We start from the raw sequence: 10063 nt of genomic DNA, 5'->3' as shown, positions 1-10063 counted from the left end.
CATCCAGTGAGAGCGAGGGAAATGGAAGCACTACGTTTGTGATGATTTCCGGCCTTCCTACCTTGCCTCTGGAGCTTTCAGATTCATTGTTTATCTTCCCCTCCACGAGCTGGTACTCGGGCATGTGTTTGGGTGAAAAAAGAGAAATAGCTTATGGCTCAATGTGGACTCGTCCTAGACCTTTGTTGGGAAACACTCCAGGCCTCAAGGTTTCACTGAGAAGAGAGGATCTAGGACATGGGCTTGGAAGCTGAGCTCACCTTCTGGTGGATGTTCTCCAGGCTTTTCCTCGTGCATCGGTCCCATCCTCCGCTCTGTCACACAGTGCTACCAGAGCAGAGGTCCCACGTCCACTAGACGCTTGTCTCCCTGACGTGCACCAGACAGTGAGCCTGGGGAGCCCGGTCGATGTTGCTGCCGTTCGGCCAGGAGCGAGCAGTGCTCCTCCCAGCAGCCCTCATGCGCTTAGGCAGAGCCCAGCCTCCACCTCTCACCCTGGCCGGCGAGCAGGTTCCCCAGGTTACCTGTGGGCTGGTCCATCAGAACATCCTCCTTTCTTTGTCCTCTGAGGAGAGCGTAGCAGAAGGCTAACAGCAGCTAGCTGGGCCCAGAGCTTCCCAGCTTTTCTGATCAAACACCACTCCTGCCGGCTCTTCTTGCACTCGTTCCCCCAGCGCAGACTAGAAACAGCTGATCAAACACATCAGTCCAGGGACTCACAGCCCTCTCCAGGGGAGATTTCATAGACCTGCCATCAGGAGGGTCTGATAAAAATGGGCAGGGGGTGGGGAAGGGGACCCATGAGGCTGGCACGGGGCCAAACGGCTTTTCACTCCATTTAAGGTTGAAACCTCTGTGCTCCACGCACGGTCCAGACCAAAGCTAGCATTTCCAGCGAGGCCAGGGCTAGAGCTGCCTGTGAGCCCAGGGAACTGAGGGGAAATGTGCATGCATGCATGACTGTGGGGGCGGTGAGAGAGATGTCAGGTAAGAGTGCGTGTGGGTTTGGGAGCATGGGATTATTAGATTGTCACAGGATGATTTAAGATCCTCCCTCGCTAAACTGTGACCCTTTCAAGGGCAAGAACTGTGCGTTATCCTTTTAGTTAACACACACACACACACACACACACACACAACCTGGCACAGCAGGTGTCTTTTAGTCCTAAAGTTCTGGAGTCTCTGAGGTCCTATTATGTGCATGGACCCATGCCCAATGCTGTAGAGGTTGGGGCCATATCAGGCTAAAATAGTGTGTGATGTCTGCTTCTAGGGGACTGTTAACCTGGTTGGCCAGGCAAGGATTGTGTATATGAGAAACAAGTACCAAAAACACTATTCCTGGGACTTACCTGGTGGCACAATGGATAAGACTCCGTGCTCCCAATGCAGGGGGCCCAGGTTCAATCCTAGTCAGGGAACTAGATCCCACATGCAAGCCACAACTAAGAGTTCGCATGCCACAACTAAGGAGCCCGTGTGCCACAACTAAGGAGCTGGTGAGCCGCAACTAAGGAGCCCGCCTAACGCAACTGAGACCCGGCACAACCAAATAAATAAATATTAAAAAAAAAAAAAACACCATGCCAGTCCAAACGCATGACCTAAATACCTATAAATGCTATGTTTCTGTTTTATTTTTGTCTTTTTCTTTGGGGGGAAGATTAATATTTTTGAGAAATATTCTCATAATAACTGTTATTAGGTGCTTACTACGTGTTGGATACTGGACAAAGAGCTTTATGTAATTTTTATTTCACCAGCACCATGATGTAGGTACTGTTGTTACCCCACGTTACAGGCAAGGAAACCTACACCAGAAAAGCCACTTGACAGTTAAGTGGCCAGTGAGCTGCACAGCTGGGATGTGATCCAGGCTGCCTGCCTCCAGAGCTTGCTCTTCTTAAGCACCAAGCCCCATTTAAGCATTTCTTGCTTAATACCCAGGTAGCCAGAAAATAACTAGCAGCCATACTTCCCAGTCCTTCAGCCATGGGTCTGTGCCACCTGGACTGTTGTCGTGGGCCTACCATGTCTCCCAACCTCCTCTCTCCTTCCTCTTCCCCTCTATCCATCCCGCCCGAGACAGCCCGCCAGGCCTGAAACTCTGCTTTTCTCAGCTGGAAATGTGTCCAGTAGCAGCAAGAGTCGTGTTCTTCGCCTTGTTTGGGGACTGGATTGTTTGTGGCCTAGGAACTGTCACTTTTTGGGGCCCCACGGCCCCTCACAGTGTCACCCATCCTCAGTCGACCCTTGACGGCTCAGGCGGGGCTCTTCCTTAGAGTCAGAGGACAGCTACAGGTCCTGCCTCGGCTCCCACTGAGCCCAGCACTGGGCCTGGCCCAAGTGGGTGAGGGTGATTCCCCACCAGGCAGCTCAGGGAAGCATCTTGGCCTCTCTGCCTTCCCCATCTCTCCTCTTATCCTGGGCTTCTGAAGGAAAAAATGTTTTCTAGAACAGCAATCATTTCATTGGAGAATACAGGATCAGAAGACAATGTAAAATGCAGTGGTTCAGGGTACTGTTTTAGAGTATTCAGATCTGAGTTCAAATCCTTGCTCTGTCCCTTGTTAGATGTGTGCTTTGGGCATGTTAACTTTTCTTTACCTTGATATTTTTTTTCTTATCTGTAAATTGGAGGTAATAAACACTCTTAAGAATTGTGGAGATTAAAAGGAACATGTGTAAGCCTCTGGTGTAGATCATAGCATGTAGGAAGTGCTCAATAAAAATGATACCACTCGTGTTATCAAGGGACCCAAAGCCTCGGGTGGTCCCTGTCCCAGTGTAGAGACCCCACTGGATGCTTCTGAAGCTCAGGTAGGGTGGACTTCTGTGAGGTAGTGGAAGATGAAAAAGAGGGCCAGCCGGACAGGGTCCCTGGAGGGCAGGGCCCGGGATTAGCCATCTCTCCATCCCCCATTTCCTTGGTGTCTGGCACCTGTCTGGTGTCCAGGGAACACCTGCTGTGTGACTGCTGAGCAGCAAACCCAGGAGCAGCGCTGGGGTCTGGGTGCCTGGGGCCGTGCTGCTTCTGCGGCTCCCTGCTGCACCTCGAGGCGCCTGGAGCGAGATCACGGTGAGAGCCCAAGGGACATGTCACAGATGTACGCAGACTTCCTAGATGTGACCTGGCCGTGTGGCCCAAGCGGGCTCGGTGTCTTGTTCTGGCATCAGCGGAACAGGCTGTCTTGACCCATTTGGTGCCCCCATTTCTGTCCCAACCTGGTCTCTTGGCTTGGAGCAGGAGAGGTTTCACCTGGTGGGAGCAGGGCTCTCAGGCAGGTGGAGCACAGAAAGGAGTGGAGGTGGCAGATGCTTGGCTCAGCTGGGCCCCCCTCGTTTTGTACAGGAGCAGCGGTCCCATAATGCCTTGCTCTTGAGTAGCACTCTGCTGCTTTCAGATCCATCTCTGATCCTCACGGTAACGTGAAAGTTTACAGTATCTTCACTGTTACCCTTTTACAGTGAAGGAATTTAGACGCGGCCTCCTCTGAGGACTTAAGGGTCCTCAGCTAGTGATAAGTGGGATTGCAATCCGGTTTTGACACCAGATGGAGGCTTTCCCCATCTCACTGTGCTGTCCCTGCGACTCTATAGCCCCCACATTTCAGAGCACTTGCAATCATTTACTTGCTTGACTGGCAACGTTGCTCTGAGGCTGGAGGGGCATGAATTATTAGTTTGCAAATGAAGAAATTGAAGTTCCAGGAGGTGACATCACTTGGTCACATGGTAAGTCAGTAGCAGAAATGCAGTCAGAGCAGCTGGGCCCGGCATTACATCCATGCTGCAGGAAAGAGCACAGCTGAGGCCAGGTGAGTGAGGAGACTCGGGGCTCAGCCAGAGTGCTCGCAGCAGGGACGGGCTGAGCGCCCCTTGTTGCCCTCTGCCCTGCCAGGCCACGTGTGCAGCATGCCCCGAGCAGGCGCCACGTCCACATTCAGGGCACAGGTGAGCGCTGTCCAAGAGGACTCCCTGTGATGAGGGAAGCGGTCTACTCTGCACCGTGCCATGTGGGAACCACTAGTCACATGTGGCTTTGAGCACTTCAAACATGGCCAGTGTGACTGAGAAGCCGAATTTTACATTTTAATTTAAATAGTCATGTGCGGCTAGTGGGTATCGTCTGGATGGCACAGAACTAGTTGGAGGCCCAGGGATGAGCGTCATATGGGAAGTGGCGGAGCCTAGATTCAAACCCAGGTCTGTCAGACTCCGACACCCATGACCTTTCCCCCGGTGCCGTGTCAGGAGGGAGGTGCACGTGAGTGAGTGGTAGACATTGGCTGCAGGGCTCAGAACACTTAGTTTCGTTCAGTAAGGCTGTCCCTTGCTTTACACTCGTATGGTTAGTGCCATCGCTGCTCTGTGCCCCCCCAACTTCATCCTCGTCGTTGTCTACACCGTTTATTGTACCAGGGGCTCTACCTCCATCGTGACTGATCCTGCTAATTCCTCCCCAGTGACGTTACTGTTATCCCGTTTCACAGACGAGCACGTTGATGCTCAAAAGGGTTGAGAAACTTGTCCAAGCTGGGTAACGTCTTGCTGGAAGAGTCACGCTGGTATAAACACAAAATGCCCAGTTCTTGCTCCTGTTTCTCTCCAGCTCTAGACCAGAGCTAAACTGAAGTTAGAAGGTGGCATGGAGGCAGCCAGGAAGCCCTCTCCCTGTCCTGTCCTTGAGAAGACATTGCACTGAGCACGCCGCCTGGGCACCAGCCACTGCCCACACAGGAGGGAGGCGGCAGGGGCCAAGCATGCTTTGGGGGGACAGGCTCACCTTTGTGTGTCTGTGGCTTTCTGACAACTATTGTAGTAGAAGGCACTGGGCTCAAACACATTTTTTAAAAAGCCTACCACAATCTTAAATGCAAGTTTTGTTTATCTTGGACCTAATAAGATATGTGGCAACATGCCAGCACGTTTATAATGAGGGTCATGGGAAAACTAAATTCCTTGTCACTCACGAGCTGCGTGACCTTGGACAGGTCTCTTCAGCCCCACCCCAGCGAGTGGATTAGATGACCTCTAAGGGCCCTTCTCCAGTGTTCTATGATTCCTTATATAGCACAAGTAGTAGAGAAATCAGGATCTGGGCCTGACCCTGCTGCTTTCACATTGTGTGACTTACCTCTGAACCTCTGGTTCCTCACCTGTCCTGGTGCTGCCCGCACAGAGCTGTGAGGCCTGAGCTGGGCAAGGGGCTGCCATGTGGCGAGTGCTCAGGGAAGGCCCTGATGGGCTTCGGGGCTGCACGCACAGCACCCAGCGGTACCTTGTCACCCTGCTCTCAAGGAAGAGAAGTTGGAAGAAGGGGAACGTGTCCTCTTTGGGCCAAGACGCTGGCGCAGGTGCCAAGAGCTATGCCAAAGAGAGCCTCCTGTGGCGCCGTCCAGCTGGTACAGCCCTGCCTCTCCTCACCGTAGGAGGGGCTGCGCCCACCGCCGGCACAACGGGGAGGAGCTGGCAGGGACAGGCGACAAAAGCATCTAGGCCTGGGAGAGAGAAGCTTCCTGGAGCTTGTGGGGAGGAGCTGCCCCAGGATTAGAGGGCCATCAGCACAGTGGCCCTGCGAGCCCTGGTCTGAAGCAAGCCTAGGGCCTGGGGTAGCCCAAGGGCTGAGAGTCAGGGCTGTGGAGTCACGTGGTCTAACGTCAGCCCTGCCACTGCCCAGCTCTCTGGCTCTGGGCAAAGCAGTTAACCTCTCTGAGCCTTACTGTCCTTATCTATGAAATGGGAAGGATAATAGTCCTTGCCTGCCTCTTAGGATTATAAAATTACACCCGTGAAGGCCCTTACGTGCCAGGCAGAGAAGGGACTCCATAAGTGGTTATTATTAGCTTCCCTGGACCTGACCCCAGAAAGGCCAGCTGTTGCCGGAGGAGACTGTGCTTCACAGCCTGGACTCTGATGCCCACAGGGTAACAGCAGGAGGCAATCCTGCTCGGAGTTCCACCCCTGACCTCAGTTAGGCTGTGGCCTTAGCGCTAACAGGGAGGGGCCCGGCTGGCTGGCTGGGCAATCGAGACCAGAACCCCAGGTTTACGGGGGGTTCCTCAACCCACCCCTAAGGAGGCCTGAGGAGCTAGGATCCCCTGGATTCCACAGGTTGCCCCCATCTTCTGGTCAGAAGCTTCCCCACAAGCCTTCCTGGGGGCTCATGCGCAGGCTGCCAGGTGGAAGGGAGAAGTGACAGGGATTCAACATTCCCAGCGTGGAGCCCTGTGTACCCCAGCCGCGCATACACACTCAGGGGCAAGCTTACCTCCAGGCCTTGGCCCAAGCCGTCCCCATCACCCACCCATGCCCTCTGCCAGCCTTTCCCACCCAGCTTTTCCCTGTCCTTCAAGGCCCAGCCCAAATGTCTTTCACTCCAGGAAGTTTCCTTCAGTTACCTCAGCCAAAATTGTCTTCCCCTGGACTTTTCTGATACCCTGTATGACCCACAATATTTATCATATGGTAATTTGTGTTCATGTCTTTTTTTTTTTTTTTTTTTTACTGGGGAGTGACAGATCAGACCTGGGGTTTTTTGTATTTGTTTATTTTATTTTTTTATTTATGGCTGTGTTGGGTCTTCGTTTCTGTGCGAGGGCTCTCTCCAGTTGTGGCAAGCGGGGGCCACTCTTCATCGCGGTGCGCGGGCCTCTCACTATCGCGGCCTCTCCTGTTGCGGAGCACAGGCTCCAGACGCGCAGGCTCAGTAATTGTGGCCCACGGGCCCAGCTGCTCCGCGGCATGTGGGATCTTCCCGGACCAGGGCTCGAACCCGTGTCCCCTGCATTGGCAGGCAGATTCTCAACCACTGCGCCACCAGGGAAGCCCCCATGTCTTTTTTTTTTTAACTTTTTTTTCGTGGCAAAATATACATAACACTTACCATTTTAGCCATTTTTAAGTGTAAAGTTCAGTGTGAACTACATTCACATTGTTGTGCAACCATCACCACTGTCCATCTCCAGAACTTTCTCATCATTTCCTACTGAAGCTGTGTCCCCACTGAACATTTTCATCAGCCCTGAAGTAAGCCCCATTCCCGTTAGCATCAGCCCCCATTCCCCACTCCTCCTGGAAGCCACCATTCTATTCTGCTTCCTGTCTCTGACTTTGGCTAGTCTAAGTTTCTCATAGAAGTGGAATTATGCAGTACCTGTCTGTGTTCATGTCTTAACCCTCCATAGAGCCCTGTGCCTCTACTGAGCGACTGAGTAAAAGCGGCAAATGAAGGAGCAAAAGAACAAAGGTGATGCCTAAGGCTTCCTGAGACAGGCCTGGTCCCCTGCCACGCCCCTCACATCACTGACCTCCTAGAATTCATTCATGTGACGACAGGCATCCATTAAGCACTCACTGTGGCTGAGACAGGGTTCTAGGTGCTGGAGACACCACAGTGAACAGAACAGAGTAAAATCCCTGCTCTTGTGGAGCTCATATTTTAGTAGAAGAGACAGACAATAAATGAGTATATATATAGTCTGCTGGGTATTACTGAGCATCAAAGAGAAAAATTAAATTGGCAGGGGGGCAGGAGGCATGGGTTAAGGTTAAGGGGGATGATAATTGGCAACTGGAGAGTGAAAAAAATCTTACTCTTTTTATGTATAAAGTGCAGATATGTGAAAAGTACATACACAAATATACAGTGTATCTATGGTATTAAAATTTCATGAGCATGGAGATTAGGGGAGAGGATGTCTTAAAAGGCTCCTTGGGGAGCAATAATGAAAAAAAGAGTGAGGGGAGGTCCCTGGCGGCTCAGTAGTTAGGACAGGGCGCTTTCACTGCCATGGCCTGGGTTCAATCCCCAGTCAGGGAACTAAGGTCCCACAAGCCGCATGGCACAGCCAAAAGAGAAGCAGCGGTTAAGAGAGGGAGGGAGGGAGGGTCAGGGCCTGGAGCACACACTCATTTGGCCACACAATAACAGGGCTCAGTCCTGGTGCTGGGGACAGAGGTGACCAAGCTCAGAGACACTGCCCTTAAGCTACAATCTAGTGTGGGACAGGCAAGAAACTAGGCAATCATTATACCCAATGACAAGTGCCGTGCTGGGGCCAGGGGTAGGAGTAGGGGATGGGGCTCTAGCATCAGAAAGGCTCCAAAGACAGGGCTGGACAGGTGACTGGGTAGCTCTGGGCAAGGGCAGCCTGCTGGATCCCAGCTCCCCGTCCAGGGGCCGAGTGAGCAGATGCCTACATAGAGTGATTCCTTTGGGTAAACGGGGTGAAGAGTGGGTTGAGGGGAGGCTGAGAATTTCCTTCTTTCAGACCCTCAGCTCAAAAATAACATCACCACTGGAAGATGCCTGGAATCCTCCCATTAGAGCTCTATCCCTCAACTTGAAATATTGCTCTTGATGGCAAGCAGATATGGTGGAAAGAATTCCAGACCAGGTGCCAAAATACCTGACTCTTGGTCCCAGCAGTGCCCCAGTGTACTGAGTCAGCATTCTGTATCTCTAAAACGGGAGATAAGTACAATCTCTTCCCCCACCTACTTCACAAGGGCGATGGATATGGGAAGACACATAGGAGCCACCAGTCTCAGCCTACAGACACATGAGCTCATCTACTCACACACACCCCCATGATGAGGAGATTCCTTCCCATTTTATAGGTGTGGCTCACTGTTGGATTCCCAGCGCCTACGACAGGGCAGGAGCCCAGAAAACACTTGCTGAACGAATGAATACTTCCCATGCCCACCTGCCCAGGGGGCCTGAGCCCTTCACATCTGTCACCCACCCATCCTCCCAGCAATCCTTGAAGTTGGGAGGTAGGCATATTTTTTTCAGAGAGGAAATGGGGCCTCAGAGTCGTTAAGTAGGGATTTGCTCAGGGCCTCTGATAGGTAGCCAGTGTCCAGGTCCATCAGATTCCAAAGCCTGCACTCTCAGACACTAGGCCAGAAACGAGGAAGCTGGCACCAGAGAGGCTAACGGACTGGCCCCGGTCTCCTGCCTGAAGACCCTGGCTTTGTTCTCTGCACAGCCCTCTGCTGGGTCCCTGAGGGCCTGAGGCCCAGAGCAGGTCCTATTTGCAGTACTTCCACTCTGCCTTTTATTAAGCACGTAAGGACTGCAGCCTTCACAATTGCCCAGAGTTCAGCTTTGCCTTTTTTTCCCCCTCTTTAAATGAGCACACCCTTCAGTGGCTGTGGCATCATTAATTCTCTGGTCCCCATCCTTGGTGAGAGCCTCAGGTCAAGATCTTCTGATGGCCGTAGCAGGAGCATTTTCAAGCTCCTAATCCACCTCGCAGTCGTTAGAACTCTCCGAAATTTTGCCCTCTCATCCCGTCCAGTGGCCCAGGTAACACCAGAGGAGACTAGTGTTTGTCTTCCCAATTCTGTCCCTGAGACCTAAGTTCCATCTTCTGGACACTCCTTTCTGGCTGTGTGACCTGGAGCAAGTCCCTTCCCTTTTAGGATGTCTAATAGTTCTTCCAGCTCAGATGTTCTGAAACCAATAGAAATACGATACAAGCCACAAGTGTCATTTTAAATTTTCTATCAGCCATGTGAAAAGGGTAAGAAAAAAACAGGTGAAATTAATTTAACAATATATTTTATTTAACCCAACACATCCAAATTATTTTCATCTTAATGTGTAATCAATATAAAAATACTAATGAGATATCTGACTTTTTTTTCGTACTAAATCATCTCAGTTCAGACTACCTACTTTTCAAGTGCTCAATAGCCACGTGGGACTAGTGGCTGCCATATTGGATGGTGCTAGGCTGGAGTTTTCACCTTGTCTTGACCCCCAGACCCCCAGCCTCTGCTCTCACGCATCCAGGAGAACTGTGGCCCCTGCCTGGGCCTGTGGACTGCCCTCTCTCCCCATCCCTCCCCACCTGCTGAGAGCCAGGCTGGACAGCAGCTATAGGGCCTGTGACACCAAGAGCTCCCTCTGAGGCTGGGGGAGTCCTACGAGGGCTTGAAGGTACATGCAGCCCTGTAAGGCTTCTCTCTGCCCAGCATGGGAAGAGAGGACAGAGGGGAGAAGGGCACTGCCTTCCTCGTCCCCAGGAGGGGGTGAGGTCATGGGGAAAAT

Source organism: Balaenoptera borealis (genome assembly GCF_965194805.1).
Source record: "Balaenoptera borealis genome assembly, chromosome: 1".
NCBI classification, from domain to species: Eukaryota; Metazoa; Chordata; class Mammalia; order Artiodactyla; family Balaenopteridae; genus Balaenoptera; species Balaenoptera borealis.
The sequence above is the reverse complement of the archived record's forward strand: the minus strand, read 5'-3'. Positions refer to the sequence as shown.